Below are 19,698 nucleotides of genomic sequence, written 5' to 3' on the forward strand. Positions count from 1 at the left end.
TTTGCAGCATGAATTTATTTTAGAGGTGACAGGAAACCTTAATGCTGCTGTGCGCAGGCAGTTATAAGAGCCCTTTCACACTCACCTCTTGTGTAACCTAAGACCTCTGTAGCTCCACCTGCCAGCCAATGAGGAGTGATGTTGCGTCCTCACACGTCACCCTTCCCATTCACCCCACGAGGATCTCAAGCTGGGAAGGCCTACCAAGGATCTCAATTCGGGAAGGCCTGCTGCGTAGCTGACAGATGGATATATATATATATATATATATATATATATATATATATATATATATATATATAGATACAGTATCTCACAAAAGTGAGTACACCCCTCACATTTTTGTAAATTTTTTATTATATCTTTTCATGTGACAACACTGAGGAATTGACACTTTGCTACAATGTAAAGTAGTGAGTGTACAGCTTGTATAACAGTGTAAATTTGCTGTCCCCTCAAAATAACTCAACACACAGTCATTAATGTCTAAACCGCTGGCAACAAAAGTGAGTACACCCCTAAGTTAAAATGTCCAAATTATTCCCAATTAGCCATTTTCCCTCCCCGGTGTCATGTGACTCATTAGTATTACAAGGTCTCAGGTGTGAATGCGGAGCAGGTGTGTTAAATTTGGTGTTATCGCTCTCACTCTCTCATACTGGTCACTGGAAGTTCAACATCGCACCTCATGGCAAGAACTCTCAGAGGATCTGAAAAAAAGAAGCGTTGCTCTAGTTGCTCTACATAAAGATGGCCTAGGCTATAAGAAGATTGTCAAGACCCTGAAACTGAGCTGCAGTACAGTGGCCAAGACCATACAGTGGTTTAACAGGACAGGTTCCACTCAGAACAGGCCTCGCCATGGTCGACCAAAGAGGTTGAGTGCACGTGCTTAGCCTCATATTCAGAGGTTGTCTTTGGGAAATAGACGTATGAGTGCTGCCAGCATTGCTGTAGAGGTTAAAGGGGTAGGGAGTCAGCCTGTCAGTGCTCAGACCATAGGCCGCACACTGTATCAAATTTGTCTGCATGGCTTTCGTTCCAGAAGGAAGCCTCTTTTAAAAATGATGCACAAGAAAGTCCGCAAACAGTTTGCTGAAGACAAGCAGACTAAGGACATGGATTACTGGAACCATGTCCTGTGGGCGGACGAGACCAAGATTAACTTATTTGGTTCAGATGGTGTCAAGCGTGTGTGACGGCAACCAGGTGAGGAGTACGAAGACAAGTGTGTCTTGCCTACAGTCAAGCATAGTGGTGGGAGTGTCATGGTCTGGGGCTGCATGAGTGCTGCTGGCACTGGGTAGCTATAGTTCATTGAGGGAACCATGACTGTCAACATGTACTGTGACATACTGAAGCAGAGCATGATCCTGTCCCTTCGGAGACTGGGCTGCAGGGCAGTTTTCCAACATAATAACAACCCCAAACACACCTCCAAGATGACCACTGCCTTGCTAAAGAAGCTGAGGGTAAAGGTGATGGACTAGCCAAGCATGTCTCCAGACCTAAACCCTATTGAGCATCTGTGGGGCATTCTTAAATGGAAGGTGGAGGAGCGCAAGGTCTCTAACACCCACCAGCAACGTGATGTCGTCATGGAGGAATGGAAGAGTACTCCAGTGGCAACCTGTGAAGCTCTGGTGAACTCCATGCCCATGAGGGTTAAGGCAGTGCTGGAAAATAATGGTTGACACTTTGGGCCCAATTTTGACATTTTTTTACTAGGGGTGTACCCACTTTTGTTGCCAGCGGTTTAGGCATTAATGGCTGTGTGTTAGGTAATTTTGAGGGGACAGCAAATTTACACTGTTATACAAGCTGTGAACACACTACTTTACATTGTAGCAAAGTGTTGTTTCTTCAGTGTTGTCACATGAAAAGATATAATAAAATATTTAAAAAATGTGAGGGGGTGTACTCACTTTGTAACTTTTACGCAAACAAATCAATATACACTTAATGGGATTTCTTTATCAAAAACATGTAGCGGAATACATAGGCCAAAATTTAAGAAGAAATTTAATTTTTGATTTTATTAGATATGTTTTAAAGCAGAAAGTAAAAAAATATTGTTTTCTTTTTTTGTACAATTTTCAGCATTTTTTCATTTATATCGCAAAACATAAAAACCCCAGCGGTGATCAAATACCACCAAAAAAAAAATTCTAATTGTGTGAAAAAAAATGATATAAAGTTAATTTGTCTACAATGTTGCATGACCACACAATCGCCAGTTAAATTAGTGCAGTGCCGAAATGCAAAACATGTCCTGGTCATGAAGGGGGTTATACCTTCCAGAGCTAAAGTGGATATAGATTGTCAGCAGCTGCCTAGACTGTCCATACTGTATATATTGAGTTTCACCTTCTTCTTGGGTGTTGCCCAGTTGCAAAGAGAAGAATCACTTGCCGGATTTCCAATTGTATAGGTAGCTACTCAGTATAGGCATACAACCATTGTCAAAGGAAGTGGCTTCTTTTGTTTATTTGTTGTGGTTAATATCACTTAGGGCTTGGGTTCAAATAAGGAAGTCACTCTGAAATAGAGGGGAGACATAGGAGCTATTTTCAATATGAATACTTAAAGTTGAGTGTGGAAAAAACAAACATTTTGACAAATAATTGGTCTGATCCCAGACAGTTTTGTCACCTCCCAAAAATGCATTAACAAATACAAAGACTTCATTGTTCATAAAAAAAAAATCAACTCAGCATGATTGTTTTGTAAACATCAATTTTTGGAACCAAAATTGCAACTGTCTGAAATGAAATCACCATTAGACCCCCATTCACACTGAAGCGGCACGACTTGTGCACTACTTCGGGGGCGACCTGTGAAATCCCCGTGCACCGCGACTTCGGCGCAACTTGCACGGACTTCATATAATGGAAGTCTATGCAAGTCGCTCCGAGGTCGCCCCGAAGTAGTACAGGACCCTTTTTCTAAGTCGGAGAGACTTGTGTCGCTCCTATTAGAACGGGTCCTGTAGCAGTCAATGGACCGCGACTTGTCAGGCTGACAAGTCGCCTGACAAGTCGCGGTAGTGTGAATGGAGCCTTAGGCTACCTGCACACAGACAGAAAAATATGCCGCTTTTCGAAGCATTTTTCTGCCTCCAAACAAAGCTTAGTATTAGCCATGGTGTTCATGTACACTGTGGGGTTTATATTCATATTAAGCGCAGCGTTTATGGACATAAAAAAGCGCCAAAGCTGCATACGGAGAGAAGTTTATTGCACAATTTACGCATATGTGCTCATAAAAACGCATACAATTGCGCCTATGCGCATCATTTCAGCCTGGTGACTGGAAATTAATATTCTAGCCTCTACAATGAACTCACACGCTTACGCCCTATGCACACAAATGCATGCGCATAAATACGCACCAGATTGAGCATATTTTATGCTGGATTTTTTCTGCCAGCCACTTTTTAACCACTTACCTACTGGGCACTTTCACCCCCTTTCTTCCCCAGGCCAATTTGCAGCTTTCAGTGCTGTTGCACTTTGAATGACAATTGCGCGGTCATGCAACACTGTTCCCAAAGAAAATTTTTATCATTTTTTTTAACACAGATGGAGCTTTCTTATGGTGGTGTTTAATCACTACTGAGTTTTTAATTTTTTTGCTAAACAAATGAAAAAAGGCCAAGAGATTTGAAAAAAAAACAACAACTTTTTTTGTAAAGTAAAGTCATTTTTCTCCTTCGCTGATAAGGCTGCACTGATGGGCACTTGTAGGCTGCACTAATGGGCACTGATAGGCGGCAATGAGAGGCATCACTGATTGGTAGCACTCATGGGGCTGCACTGATAATCAGTGTTCTGAGTATAAGTGTAGATGTCCCCTGTGTGGACTGCCCCTTACCGTCTCTCTCCTCACATGCTGTCAGCTTGAGGAGAAGACTGCCAATAGCTGGCAAATCCTTTTTACACTGTGATCAGCTGTAACTGTACACAGCTGATCACATGGTAAAGATCCGCTGTGATTGGCTCTTCACCCTGATCTGTGATCAGCTGTGTCCAAAGGACACAGCAATCACAGATTTCTGCCGATGCACGCCGCAGGGGGGTGCGGGAAGCACAATCACGGGAGGATGGTAATAGACACCCTTCCGGAAATGTGCGACAACGCTGTAGTCCTACAGATACAACTGGCCTTTTGAGGGCAATCATAATGCTAATATGGCCCTAGATATACCAAAATAATAAAACCAAAAATAATAACCAAATAAATACTATTGAAACAAAAATGAAATGAAACATTTTTAATATTTGAATACAAGTTGTGTCTACATGCAAAACAGATACCCGCATAGGAATAAATGCTGCTACTTATCAAATGAACATATAAATATAGGGAATCCAATGTAAAACTACCACAGAAATAACATAAGATTCCAGTAGCGCAAGGATGGTGGCACCCTCCTGCCACCGTTTTGGGATTAAAGACCACTCCCAATGATAAAATAACAAACTATATAAGGAATGACAGAACATCACTTCCCTACTGTTTCAATGTACAAACAAGTGTAACATTTAAACGCAAAAATACATTTCATAAAATCCTATTTAAAAAGTCCAAAAAACAAAGCTGCATATCCAAGGAGTCTTGCTATGAGATGCAATTATGGGTCACCAAACTCCACCACCACCGTGCTCGGGGAAGATCCGAAATGCTAACTCACCGAATGTTGTTGCTTAACCACTCTCATGGCCAAGCAAAAAGGCATATATCTCAAAACAATCCTGGCAAGCTCTTAAATAGATGTCTGAAAACTGCAGCACTCCGGAACCTGCAATCAAATGACCACATAAGCATCCAGCATGCATGAGTAGAAAGCTCCACCATGTGTTGCCCAAAAATGTCATAAAACCATTTAAAACTAACACATTTTTGCCATTAGTGATATCAGTGCCTAAGCATGCTCAGATCTCCGAAAATGCTGCAGTTTTCAGACATCTATTTAAGAGCTTGCCAGGATTGTTTTGAGATATATGCCTTTTTGCGTGGAGTTCCACCCTAAAATGATACTTACCTCCATCTTCTCGCTCCGGGTCACCTGAAAAACAAATGGATAATCGCATTTTTTTTTTTACTTACCTCGTAGAGAAGAAAATATACTTACCTTACTTCCTTCTTCCTCCCCTCGGCGGCCACGGCCCGTCGTCACTTCCTGGCTTTGAAATGATTCCTGGGAGCTGAACGTCATCGCTCCCAGGAATCATTGCGCCTGCACCGGCCCCGAGGTCAGTTCCGGGGCATGCCCAGAAGCTATGGAGGGATGACGCGCGCGCACCGAAAGTGACAGCGGGGCCGGTGCAGTGCATGGTGGGACCGAAGAAGACGGAAGAGGACGCAGAAGAGGATCGCACTGGCGCTGGACAATACTTTTTCAAGAGAAGTATTTGTCCTAAAAGGTAAGTGCAACCCGGGACAGATCAGAGGCTAGCCATTGTGGAATGCACTAGCCCTGACTGTCCCGGGGGTATTTTTATTAAAAAAAACTTTCCCAGGGTGGAACTCCGCTTTAAGCAACAACATTCGGTGAGTTAGCATTTCGGATCTTCCCCGAGCACAGTGGTGGTGGAGTTTGGTGACCCATAATTGCATCTCATAGCAAGACTCCTTGGATATGCAGTTTTGTTTTATGGACTTTTTAAATAGGATTTTATGAAATGTATTTTTGCGTTTAAATGTTACACGTTTTTACATTGAAACAGTAGGGAAGTGAAGTTCTGTCATTCCTTATATAGTTTGTTATTTTATCATTGGGAGTTATTATAGAGTGGTCTTTAATCCCAAAACGGTGCCACCATCCTTGCGCTACTGGAATCTTATGTTATTTCTGTGGTAGTTTTACATTGGATTCCCTATATTTATAAGTTGTGTCTACACACATTGTCTCATCAGTCTTGGCAATATTTGGTCATATACATGATTTTACATTTTTGTTTGTATATATTAACCACTTGCTGACCGCCCACCGGCTTTTTACTGCGGCAGGGCGGCTTGGCTGCATCCAGTCACGTAGTACTACGTGACTGGATTGCATGTGGATTCAGAGGCGCACGTGCGCCGGCGGAGCCGCGCTCCCGCTGTGTTTAGACACAGCAGGATGCGGGCCATGGGATGAGAGGTGGTGATCGCCCGGGAAACGGAGAGAAGACCCGCCTGTTTATGTAAACAGACAGGCAGCTGAAACTGCGATCTGTCTATGCCTGTCACAGAACCCCCCCACACAGTGAGTAAGCACACAGGCATACAATTAACCCCTTTGATCAACCCCAGTATTAACCCCTTCCCTGTGTCATTTATACAGTAACAGTGCATATTATTTAGCACTGATTACTGTATTAGTGTCACTGGTCCCCAAAAAGTGTCAAAAATGTCAGTTAGGGGTCCGATCTGTCTGCCGCAATGTCGCAGCCCCACTAAAAATCGCAGATCGCCCCCATTACTAATAAATATAAATAAATAAAAAGTCCAAAAATCTATTCCGTAGTTTGTAAACTTTATGACTTTTGCGCAAACAAATTAAAATACGCTTTTTGGGATATTTTTTACCAAAAATATGTAGCAGAACACAAATTGGCCTAAACTGATAAAAAAAAAAAAAAAATTAATATCTTTTTATTGGTAATGTTTTATAGCAGAAAGTAAAAAAAATTTGTTTTTTTTTTCAAAATTGTCGCTCTTTTTTGTTTATAGAGCAAAATCTAAAAACCCGCAGAGGTGATCAAATACCAGTAAAAGAAAGCTCTATTTGTGGGGAAAAAAAAAGGACATCAATTTTATTTGGGTACAGCGTCGCACGACTGCGCAATTTTCCGTTAAAGTAATGCAGTGCCGAATCGCAAAAAATGGCCTGGTCATTAAGGCTGAAAATCCTTCTGGGGCTGAAGTGGTTAAAAGAAGCTCTCGCTCTAGAAGTGAACACAATAAACTCTGTATAAATGTGAAAAACATAAATATGCTGCAGCTTTAAAATTAAACCAAATATCAATAAGTGAAAAAAAAATCTCAACTAGCTGCGCAATGCACCCATAAATAAATAAGTGAATGAATAAATAAAGATAATTCATAAAAGATATAAAAAGTAACAGTAAATAAACAAGGATTGATAGAATCGTGCACAAAACCAAAAAAGTGCAACTACAAAGTCCGCATTCAATCCACTGTGATCAATTAAGTGATTGGTGATCAGGTAGTAAAGTTCCGTGCTGAATATTGGATCACCGTAAAATCCACCACCTCCGTGATTCCACTCCCATCAGCTGGCAACTGACTCAATAAAGTTGCCCCCCCCCCATTTTCATGGTTAGGGCTACAAGCGCAGTTTGAACCTTCGTTCTATTCAGAGGGAACCTCCTTGGATTGCTCACTAAAGCCAACTCCTCCTCTCCCATATGCATTAAAGAAGAAAGAGAGACCCACTAGTGCAATACGGTTTAAACTAGGTGTTTATTAACATAAAAACCCAATGTAAGTTTCACTCACATGGTATAAAAAGACATCAGCGCATATTAAAATACAAGGGGTCTGGGGAGCTCCCTTGGTCCTCACCACCTCCACGCTGGCGAGCAGGACCTTCGGGAAACATCTTCACTCACCCGTTCACTGCTCTGGTGTGCCGTGTAGCCATGCCCTGACACCTTTCGTCACATCTGACTTTGTCAAAGGGGGTGAGTTGCCAGCTGATGGGAGTGGAATCCCGGAGGTGGTGGATTTTACGGTGATCCAATATTCAGCACAGAACTTTACTACCTGATCACCAATCAATTAAAGTGGTTGTATACTGCCGGGAAAAAACAAACAACAAACCCTGCAAGACAAAGGCATAATGAGCTAGTATGCATCGCATACTAGCTCATTATGAAATACTTACCTTAAAACGAAGCCCCGGACACTGCTGTGGGAGCTGACATGCTCTCTCTGCGTCTCTTCCGGGTTCGGCATGCGCGCGGGAGTCACTTTCTGGCAAGTTTCCGGCAAAGAACTCTGAAGGTCCGCCGGACTTTTAGAGCGCATGCGCCGCTAGCGTCAGCGGCTGCATGCAGGGCAAATATCTCCTATACCGTGCAGGTTTAGGAGATATTAATTGTACCTACAGGTAAGCCTTATTATAGGCTTACCTGTAGGTAAAATTAAAAAAAAATTACTATACTACTGCTTTAATTGATATCAGTGGATTGAATGTGGACTTTGTAGTTGCACTTTTTTTTTTGTGCACGATTTTATCAATCCTTGTTTATTTACTGTAACTTTTATATCTTTTAGGACTTATCTTTATTTATTCATTCACTTATTTATTTATGGGTGTATTGCACAGCTAGTTGAGATATATTTTTTGTATGCTTCATTGATAAGATATCTTTAGATTTGCATTCCAGACCTATTACTCCCCAATGCTTTCTAATAGTTTGTCTTAAAGAGAATTTGTAATTAAAGTGAATTTTCCATAATAAGGATGAGGTAGATTAGCAGTTGGTGGAATAAACAGACGTAAAGCAGCAGACCTGATCCCCCCTGATACAACATTTTTCCCACCAAAATTCAAGAGAGTGTCTAAGTTCACACTATTGCAGATCCTGCATGCCTAGTTTACACGGGCACAGCAGCCTATTATTTTGAATGGGCTGCTGTACTTGAGGAAAAAGCGGCGAAAAATCCCCCAACATTTTTTTTTAACCACTTAAGCACCGGAGGGTTTTACCCCTAATGACCAGGCCATTATTTGCAATTTGGCACTGCGCGAATTTAACTAGTAATTGCGCGGTCATGCAACGCTGTACCCAAACAAAATTTATGTAATTTTTTCCCATGAATTGAGATTTCTTTTGGTGGTAATTGATCACCACCGGGATTTTTATTTTTTGCTATATAAACAAAAAAAGACTGAAGAGTTTGAGAAAAAAAAAATGGGATTTTTGACTTACCGTACAATCCATTACTCTGATGTTCATTGACGGACACAGCTTCTGGTATTCTTAACCATTGGGTTACACTGCCCCCTACAGGAGTAGGACACTAAGCAGAACCAAATTCTGGCTACACCCATGGGCAGTCCTAGGGGGCATACCCCCTCTCTCTGCTATAGCCACTCAGTTTTGTTACAAGCAGTGTCAGGAGAATTATAACTCCTCAGAGGGGTGGGTGGGTGCTGTGTTCATCAATAAACATCAGAGAAATGGATTTTACGGTAAATCAAAAAAAATCCACATTTCTATTTTGTTCATTGACGGACACAGCTTCTCGTATTCTTAACCACTGGGACGTCCCATAGCAGTGTTAAACATGAGGGGTGGGAAACAGCAAAACATTCCCAAGGCTATACATTAGCCAACCAAACAACAGGGGCTCAACCAAACAACTGGAGCCAACCTGAAAAAATGAATGCACCCTCAAAGAGGATCAGGTCCACTTAAACAGCAGCCTGCAAAACCTTGCAGCCAAAGGAAGCATCTGCAAATGCCAACACATCCCCTTTGTAAGACTTTGTAAAAAAGTGCACCGACGACCAGGTAGCCGCCTTGCAAACCTGCGTCACCGACGCCTGATAACGGAAGGCCCAGGAGTCACTAAGTGCCCTAGTAGAGTGCGCCTTGACAGAATGGAGGAACCTGACCCCTGATTGAATAGATCTGAACCACCGTTTCCCTGATCCATCTAGAAATGGTCGCAGAGGAAGTGGACAACCCTTTACAAGGTCCATCCGTGAGCACAAATAGAAAGTCTGATTTCCTGAAAGACTCCGTAGCTGCCAGGTACACCCTAATTGCCCGGACCACATCCAAGGCATGCAAGACAATTTCCTTCGGATGTTTAGGCCTGGGACACAGGGAAGGCAACACAATGTCTTCATTCAAAAGAAAATCACAGACCAACTTAAGAAGTACCACCATATCCCTGTGAATCACCAGATAAGGGGAACGACAGGATAATGCCACCAGGTCTAACACCCTGTATGCAGAGGTGATAGCCACCAAAGGCCACCTTCTGGGACAATGTAAGCAGGTGAAACTCCCGAAGATTCTCAAAGGGAGACTGCTGGAGAACCAAAAGTACCAAATTGAGGTCCCAAGGCGGCAAAGGAGACCACACTGGAGGGACCAAGTGCCGAACACGCTGAAGAGAGGTACGCACCAGAGCTGTAGTCAAGGGTCATTGGAACAAGGCCAACACCTGGCCCTTGATGGTACTCAAGGCCATTTTCTGTTTAAACCCCCGTTGAAGATAGGTCAAGATCCGAGCCACCGAAAAAGAGTGAGGAGGAACCCTGAGGGATTCACACCATGCAATGTACATCTTCCACATACGATGGTAGATCTTCCAAGAAGTAGATTTCCTAGCTTTTAACAGCGTAGGAATCACTGATTCAGACAATCCCCTATCCTTCAGCACCTGGCTTTCAACAGCCAAGCCATCAAAACCAGCGACTGTAAAGCAGGCTCGAAGATTGGCCCTTGGGACAGCAGATCCTCCCTAAGGGGAAGCCTCCAAGGAAACGTCGGCAACCAGCCGCACCAGGTCTGAGTACCAGGCGTGGCGAGGCCAGTGCAGGGCTACTAAAATAATCGGAATCCCTTCTGCCGCGATCTTGTAGAAGTCTTAGCAGAAGCTTGAGAGGAGGGAAGGCGTAAATCAGATGATACTGACCCCACGGGGCCACAAGCGCGTCTGTGGCGTCCGCCAAAGGATCCCGTGACCAACCAACGAACCTATGTACCTTTCTGTTGAGCCGAGATGCCAAAAGATCCACCTCGGGGATGAAACACTTCCGGATGAAGAGACCATTGCCCCTGGTCTAACGCCTGCCAATGTTCCACTCCGACAAAGTGAATGGCGGAGAGGGCTGGAATGAAACGTTCTGCCCACCTGGGAATGCTGGCTACCTCCAGAGCCGCTAGGACACTTTCTGTACACCCTTGGGTATTGACATTAGCCACAGCGGTGACACTGTCAGATTGAATACGCACTGGACAGCCTTGTAGATGATCCATCCAATGTTCCGGGCACAGCCTGATCACTCGTAACTCAGTACATTGATCGGTAGTCTGGATTCTTCTAGGGTCCATACCCCCTGAGCAGAACTTCTGCGGAGGACGCGTCCCCACCCGGACAGGCTGGCATCCGTGGTGACCACTGTCCAATACAAGGGTAGGTATTATTTTGCCATGCCAGAGAACGAAGCCACCAAATCAGGGACTCTCTCGTACCCCGGCTCAGCTGGTTTTCGTTGTCCAGAGACTGTAGATTCTTGTCTCATGTGATGAGAGTCTCCCGTTGCAGGGACCTCGTATGGAACTGCGCAAACTGGACCACTTCAAAGGTTGACACCATCAGGCCCAGCACCCGCATACAAGTCCGGAAGGACGACCATCTGCTTGTCAGCAGGAGATGAACTGCAACCTGCAGTGTCTGAAGTTTGTCCGAAGGAAGAAATACTCTGGTTAAGCCTGAGTACAGAGTCAGCCCCAGAGAGTCTAGGTTCGTAGAAGGGACCAAGACTGACTTCCGAAGATTCAGAATCCAGCCGGACTCCTTCAGAGTTCGTACGGAGATCTCCAGGTTTTCCGTCAACGCAGCAGAAGACTCTACTCACAGAGGAGATCGTAAAAAAAATAGCCCAGGACCGCGATTCCCTGCTGGCGTAACAATGCCAGTACCGGGGCCAACACTTTAGTGAAGACCCAGGGAGCGGAGGCCAGACCAAATGGTAACGCCCCAAACTGATAATGTTCCTCTCCCATTGCAAAGCGGGGGAAGTGTTGGTGACCGACACATATTGGAATGTGAAGGTAGGCATCTTTGATTTCTATGGAGTATGAAAGTAAGGGAAGCAAGAAAATCCCACTGATACAGGGAAGCCACCACTGTGCGAATGAACTCCATCCTGAACTTCTGTACCCGCACAAATCATTTCAGCGCCTTGAGGTCCAGGATTGGACGCACCTCGCCCTCCTTCCTGGGGACTGTAAACAGGTTGAATAAAACCCCTTCTGCACTCAGAACCAGGACAATCACCCCTTAAAGTAAGAGGTCTTGCACCGCCCCAAAAAAGGCCTGTAAGAGGACTGGGGACAGTTGTGCGTTGGAAGGGAAAAACTCGATCTAGTATTCAGGTCGTATGCCTTCGTGGACCCACATGTCTTGTACCAGGGAAGTCCACAGGTCCGGGAACCAGCAAAGACATCTCCCCACCCCAGATATGGGTGAGGGCGCACCTTCATGCTGAAGGAGCCTTGTCTGCGGGTCTGGAGAAGTCCGCCCCCTGACTTGCCAGACCAAGTTCGCTTGGATTCATCAGAGGAGGCCCCAAAAGGCTTCGATCCCTTGTCAGTCGATCCTGAGGGATGAAAAAACGTATGAGCCGAAAAGGAGGGCCCACATCTACGACGAGAGTTCTTGCCCTTAGTAGCCTGTGGAAGAAAGGTACTCTTCCCTCCTGTGAGATTCTTAATGATGTCATCCAGGGTAGCTCCAAACAGGTGATCTCCTTCAAAAGCAAGAACAGCCAGGGCTTTTTTAGAAGTCTGGTCTGCAGCATTTTAGCCAAAGGACAGGCCGAAGGATCACTGCCGAAACAGAGAGCCAACCCACTAGGGGAGCCGCATTCAAAGATGCAGCACAGATAAACTGCAGCCCTTGGACCAGCTGGTCCGCCAGCTCAGCAAAGGTGGCTGGGAGAAGAACCGGAGGACAAGAGGCTAGGCTCCTTAGAAGGGAAAACCTTGGCCTTTTGGACCAAAAGGGAGCCACAAGAATGAGGCTCATCCCTTCGGACTAAAACTCCTGAGCACCTCTGAAAAAAGCCTTATTGGGGAAATGCATAGCAAAGGGTTGAATAGCCACACACTTGCTAGCGCATCTATCCCCGCCGCCTGATCCAGAGGATTCAGGGCGAAGAACCTTTCCGCTTTCTTGTTGTCCCTTGAGAAAAAGAGAACCACCTCAGCTATGCCCCATCCCAGGGTGATGGCTGAAAAGACTTCCAGGATTGAGTGACCAGTTGTCCTGCCTCAAAACATACCGACTGAGAAAGTCCACTAGGGAATTTTGAAAGTCTTTTAGATGAATGGCCAAGATCAAAGCCAAATTTATCTCTGCCCACAAAAGAATGCTGTGGGCTATAGGCTACTGTGGTCATATTGTCTGGACGTAATGGGAAATGACAATGCGGTACCTCAGTTTGGAAAGACTTCAGAGCCCTTTGGACTGCAAGTAATTCTCTATGATTCGAGGAAGCTCTCGCTTCTACCTGAGACCAGGACCCTTGGGTTACTCTCCTGTCCAAGTGAGCCCCCAATCAAAGGAGCTTGCATCCGTGGTGATCTTCATTAATGGATTGAACAGCTCCAGACCTTAGCAGAGATTCTGATGAGCCCCCCACTACCAGAAAGTTCTCGTGACTCTTGAGGGTAGGTGAACTGGAAGGTCTAGAGATCTTTCATTCCCATCCCAAGTTCTCAAGAGGAAAGTTGCTGATGGAACCTTGCCAAGAGACTGCAGAATAACAGGACATTGTTAATCCGATGACCTGCATGACATCTCTAACCGACAGTCAGACTGCTCTGCAACTTCAACGCTAGGCGATCTATCTTTAGATCCTGCGTCAGTACATGTTAATCCATTGAGTTCCAGTTATGTAAGCCTAACTATTGATGTGTTTGTTTTATTAAGAAAATACCACACACACACAGTGTTGCACTATTCTGGGTGTCTCTGTTTTACCTGCATATAATCAACATCAGCCATCCAAGAGTGAATAGAGAGGTGCAGATCTAGCCAGGTGTTCTGATTGCTGATAAGGCTGTATGGTTCCTGGGGCTTCTGGTGAGCAGATTTAAGAGTCTTATCATGAGATGGAGCATTTGAATCAAAATAAGAAGGCACGGTGTGTGGGTGACAGCATTTATTGAGCACTAATTTATTCCACTTAAGAAGACTTCTTTGTATATGGACTGTGAATGCTTCACAGTTATTTTCTATTATATCTACATTAGCCATCACTTAACAGCACCTGCTTTATACAGTATGTATTATTTTTGTTTTTGGTGTTTTTTTAAAGGGGTAGAAGGTTCAGAACCGGGTAATGCTAAGGGGACCTATCACGAGCAGTCATGGCCCTCTCTGGGCACAAAAGACAGCAGGAACACAGCCCTTTTCCATCTCCCCAATAAAGGGAACTCACTATGGATGAGCGCCCTTCATGGATTATTTCATTGTATCCGTTCTTGATCAGACTCGCACAGATTGGAAGTAATTAAGACCCCATTGTAGGAGAAAGGTCCTCAATTTTCCTCCTACTGGGAGACAAGAGTCATTGGGGCTTGGCAGGCTGCTGAGGAGGGTTGAACAAGATGCCTACACTGCCTCTCCCCTTATGCCCTGTCCAATGTTCTTTAGGGCGAGCTTCTTTGTCCTGTTGGCCCTGCAGCTTTTGGACATGAGAAAATCTCTTAAAAATGCCTTCTTTATTTTCTGGAAACACCTTTTTTTTTTATCCACTGTCCGTTCGGGGCTACCTGGAGACCAGGGCCAAAAAGATAATACCCTGACAGAGGCAAATCGCAAAGGTGAAGCTTAGCTGGATCACCAGTCCAAGTGTTAAGCCATAAGCATCTCCTGGCGAATAGCGTGGCTGCAATTTTTACTGATTGTGCCAAAGCATCAGCCGAAAAACCAACCGCTTTAGAGAACAGCGGGAAAGATTTTAGGATCTATTCTCTTTTAGTGCCCAAAATAAGGTGAGAACACACCTGGGATAGCCAGAATTCCAAATTCCTGGAAACACAGGTGAAAGCTAAGGCTGGCTTAAGCTGATAGCAGTAGAATCCCAAGCCAAATGCAGCAAGATGTCCCCCCTGTTATGTCCTCAAAGGCTAAGTCTGTCTACTTAGAAATTTTAGAGAGGGGTTCTTAAAGCTTAGGAACCTTTTTCCAAGGCTGAGATGTATCCTCTGAAAAGGGAAACCTTCTTTTCAAATGGTTTTCTCTCAGGGTTCTTCCATTTAAGATTGATTGCGTTTAAAAGGAAATTATGCACTGGGAAGACTCTTGACTTCTTGGTATGCATATCCTGATACATAAGATCGTGTTTGGAATATACCTTCTCCTCTTCAATATAAAGTGTATTGTAGATAGCCTTTAAAAGATCATCTATGTCATCAAGCTACAATTTGTACCTTGACCCCCTGGAGGATTCGCCTACCTCTTTCGATTCTTCCTCTGAACCTGAATCGAACCTGAAAGAAATTTGGGACCCAAGATCCTCACTAGGATCTCGATCCCACGGCTCTGTATGCAAAGGAGAATCAGCTGCAGGCAAGACTGAAGCCTGAGGGGCCAAAGGGACCAGCATTTTATCAATTAAAGATGTAAAAGACTGAAAGGTAGATACTAACTCATCCTTAACAGGTGAAAAGACCTTGTGACAGGCAGTCACCGATTTTTCATTCATAAGGCTATCTATGCAAGTGCGACATATGGGTTTGCTCCAGGAGGAGCCCAGTTTTGGTGCACACACTGCACACTTCTTTTTGGGAGCCTGCATCTGTACCCTGCGTTTTTGCCTAAGGGCCTGGCTCCCAACCCTATATACACCCCACAGTGCTCAGGGAAGAAGGTGCCTCCTGTCACCTAAACCCAAAGTGATCCTCAAGGTATAGGGAAAAGGGTGAGAAAAAAACGACTGGTACAGCAAGGAGATCAGATTCCCCAGGCTTACCTGTGAAGAGTTGGTGCCTGAGGAATCACAATCCACTGGCTTTGCCGGGTAATGCTAAGGGGACCTATCACCAGCAGTCATGGCCCTCTCTGGGCACAAAAGACAGCAGGAACACAGCCCTTTTCCATCTCCCCAATGGAGGGACTGCAGCAGGCCAGGAGAAGGAACAGGAGGTAAAAAATCAAGAAAACTTGAGACCCAAGGCACAGTCACTGAAACATAGAACTCCTAACCAGGTTCTAGAGGAAACGTCCGGAGGAAACACTAATACTGAAGTGGAGGCCTGGAGGACTGCTTTTTAAGGTTAAAGTGTTTCCTGTCCCAAAGGAAGGAGCTCTACATCGCAGTGGCTGTCCTGGAAGACGATTTCAGAAAAGCCTATTATGTTCAGCACCCCCCCCCCTCTATACTTACCTGAGCCCAATCTCAATCCACACTGTGCCCGAGAGCAGCAGCTCTTTCTTTACTGGTCATAGAGGCAGCAACAGGAGCCATTGGGGGGCGGCACCAAGCCACGTGTGTGTTACAGAGCCTGGATTTGGCAATTGAGCATGCACAAGTGCCCCCATAGAAGAACAGCTTCCCTAGGGGGCACTTGGAATGGGGGAATAGCCAGGAAAATATATATATTTTTTTTTACAATCACTTTAAGATATATCCCCTGCCAAAACTTTATTTTTTTATCTTTGATTAGAGTGGGAAGTGTTATAACCTCTGCCAGCATATTCAAGTTGTTGTAAACCCCTAAATATACCCAGTGAAGGGACTATTCTCAGGTGATACACAGAGATTAAACAAATTCTCCTGTAGAAGTTGCACCTGTCTATCTGCAGTCTTCTCTACATCCGGTCAAAGTGCTCAATGTATAAGCTTGTCTGAGGGTTCAGAAAAAAGGGGGCGGAGAGCTGCAGTTACACTCTGCAGAGCTCAGTGAGGAAAGCTCTGAGAGCTGATTGGAGGTAAGAGACACACCCCCTTCACACAGCACACAGGAACAGAACCAAAGCAGAGGCTGTCAATCTGTTGGAGGTCCCTTCCCATTACCATTTGTTGGTGTCAAAAACTTGTCAGAAGTGATCGTGCTGATAGCAAAGGAGCAAAGCAGCGGACAGAAATGCTTTTAATTGAGATAAGTACACACTATAGAGGGATATGCTTTGTTCATATTTCATGTCTGAGGTTTACAACCACTTTAATGCAAAGCTGGCAAGAAAAGCAACTTGTTAATCTCCGGAAGGAAAGATTATTTAAGATTTAAGATTAAGAGAGGCATTTGACAAGCCCTTCCTGGACAGCTGTTTATCTTGGCAGCAGTCAAATTTGTCATTGATATTTTTTTTGTATGTATAAATCCAGTAGCATAAAATGCTATGCTGTCTAGAATGTTATAGCTTGAACATTTTATTTCTAGCTCATTATCAAGTTTTTTTTTGAGCTATAAGGCTTCTTTCACATGGTCATCTTGATGCATCCACCAGATTCAAGCTGCAAGAATCAGTGGATTCTTGCAGCTGGAATGACCAGGGTATGTGAACGGCAGCGGCTGCTCAGTCTATATGAACTAATTACAGGCTGACAGTGACCGTCCAACTCAATTTTGCTCCAGCAGCAGAGAGGAATACCTGCTTCCCCACTGCAAGCTGTGGTTTCTTCCATCGGCTTGTTCACTTCAGAGTGTACAGATTAATGAGAAAAACCATAGCATGTGGTTGGGGTAACAGGTATTCAATCTACCCAAAGTGAGGTGGTTCCATTCTTCAGGGAACTTTCTTCTACCAATAACTGTGCTTCAATGGGCAACCTTTAAATGCTAAGCTCAATTTAACCACCTCATGCTTCCTAATTTCCAAAAAAAAAAAAGTGGCAGAAACAAAGATACCATTAGGGTGTCAATTTTTCAAGGAGGTTATTTTGGGGATCTTCATACTGACCTGCCATTTATTTTTTTTATGCTTTATAAAAGATAGTGAGGAAATGAAATAGGTAAAGTAGAGGCAAACACAATAGCTGAAATTTAATGCAAATGGGAGTTCAAAAGTAATTCTTAATATTTTTAAATCTGCAGCTTTCATTAAAATAATGCCTGGTTATCCTGGCAAGGTTCTTGTTCAGGCAATTCCTGATCACTTTAAGTCTAGGATACCTAATAAGGCCTTCATAATTCTCCCTTTAAGACCCTGTACGTATGGACTTCAACATGTTTAAGAAGAATGGGGAAATTGATGAAGGTTTTTTTGAGTCACTGCACCAAAATTGTCGGTGGTAGTGGCCAATTTGTGCACCTGTAACAGATAGATACATTCATCTCTTGGTGCCCAGCCCTGAAGTCAGGATATCCATAAAGGACTTCCTCTGTGCACTCACTCCCTGGTCTCTGAGCCTGTCACACTGAGTTTGGTAATCTGTGGGTGAAGCCTTATGGGAAATGGGAGACTTATTTCTCATGAGGTCGGCCTTGCTGTTTATTGATAGTGCACAGTAGTGGGCGGATCCATAGTCACTTGAACAGTGGCGGCTTTCAAATTTGCCCACTGCCATCTGCTGTCAATCAAAAGTAAGGCTGGCCTGATAGGGAGCTAGTTTTTCAGTTCCCCTTCAGGTTTTGTTCACCTAGTGACTTAAAGAAGAAGTAAAGTCCTTTTTTGTAATTATACCTACCCTACAGGTAAGCCTAGGTACTGTGAATATCTCATAAACTTGCACAGTTTAGGAGAAATTCAGAGTGCATGCATCCGATGACGTATTCGGTGCATGCGCTCTGAAGGTCCGGCTTACCGTGCCAGACCTTCAGAGCTTGTGCTGTAAACGGCGGCTCTCGGGCGGTGTGCGGGCGGCCGCTGGAGGGCTTCGTTCTAAGGTGGATATTTCATAATGAGCTCATCCTTTATATTTTAGCAAAAGAAAGGGTTTTTTTTTTAAAATGGGCTTATGTGCATTCAATTTTTTTTGAGAGTAATTAGGAATGTTGGTTTACCTGTAAAATCCTTTTTCTTCGAGTACATCATAGGACACAGGGTGTCTTCATATTTATGACTGCTTGGATTTTGCTGCCACCTTCAGGTGAAAAAAGACTGGCCAATAAAGTCCAGGCTTAACTCAGCTACGATTCACTTTTGGGGAAAGCAATGGGGAACAGATAAATATTGCAGAGAAGATTTTACAAATAAACCAAAAATCCTAATCTCCTAATTGTACATCACAAGATACAGGGTGTCTTCATATTCATGGCTACTTTGGATGTCACAAAACAAGGAACATGAAGGGTGGGTAACACGTCAACAAGGCCAACATGCCTAAAAATCAAATCAGAATAGGCAAGACTACAAAGCCACATGGCAAGACTTTTCACTAAAAAATGGCGTCTGCAGACCTGTAAACATCTACCTGGTAGAACTCTGTAAATGCATGAAAAAAAAAAAGACCAGGACATCATGCAGAGAATATTCAGAGGCAAGTTGAGGTCAGGATCCACAGAGCGAGGTTATGAACAAGCCAGGTCAGCAACGGAAGATAAGTCAGCACAGGTAAGAACACAGGGGAAGCTGAAAAACATCCAGCAGCTAGTATACATCAGGGTCTCCTTTAAATAGGCTCTTTGACATCAATGCGCGAAGACGTGCACACAAGTGCGCGCTGGCAAATGAAGATGTGCCTACGTTTCAGTGAAGGCTGGACATTAGCTCATCTGTGTGCTGGTACACGTAAACAAGCATTAGCTGTATGGGAATGAACCAGCCGCTTGGGAGGGGGGGGGGGGTGGGGGAGCAGAGAGCTGGAGACAGTCCACAGTCAACTGATAAAATAAAGTTATAGACAACAAGATTTGAAGGTTATCAAAAGCAAAGTCAATATAATTTTTTTTTTTTTTATTATTCTCAATGATGACATTTTTTTTGGTAATCAAATGGGTTACCCATAAAATAAATACTCAAGTAATTTTTTTTTTTAAATTACAAAATAAC

The sequence above is a fragment of the Pelophylax lessonae genome, assembly GCF_965119305.1.
Source record: "Pelophylax lessonae genome assembly, chromosome: 7".
In the NCBI taxonomy this organism is placed as follows: Eukaryota; Metazoa; Chordata; class Amphibia; order Anura; family Ranidae; genus Pelophylax; species Pelophylax lessonae.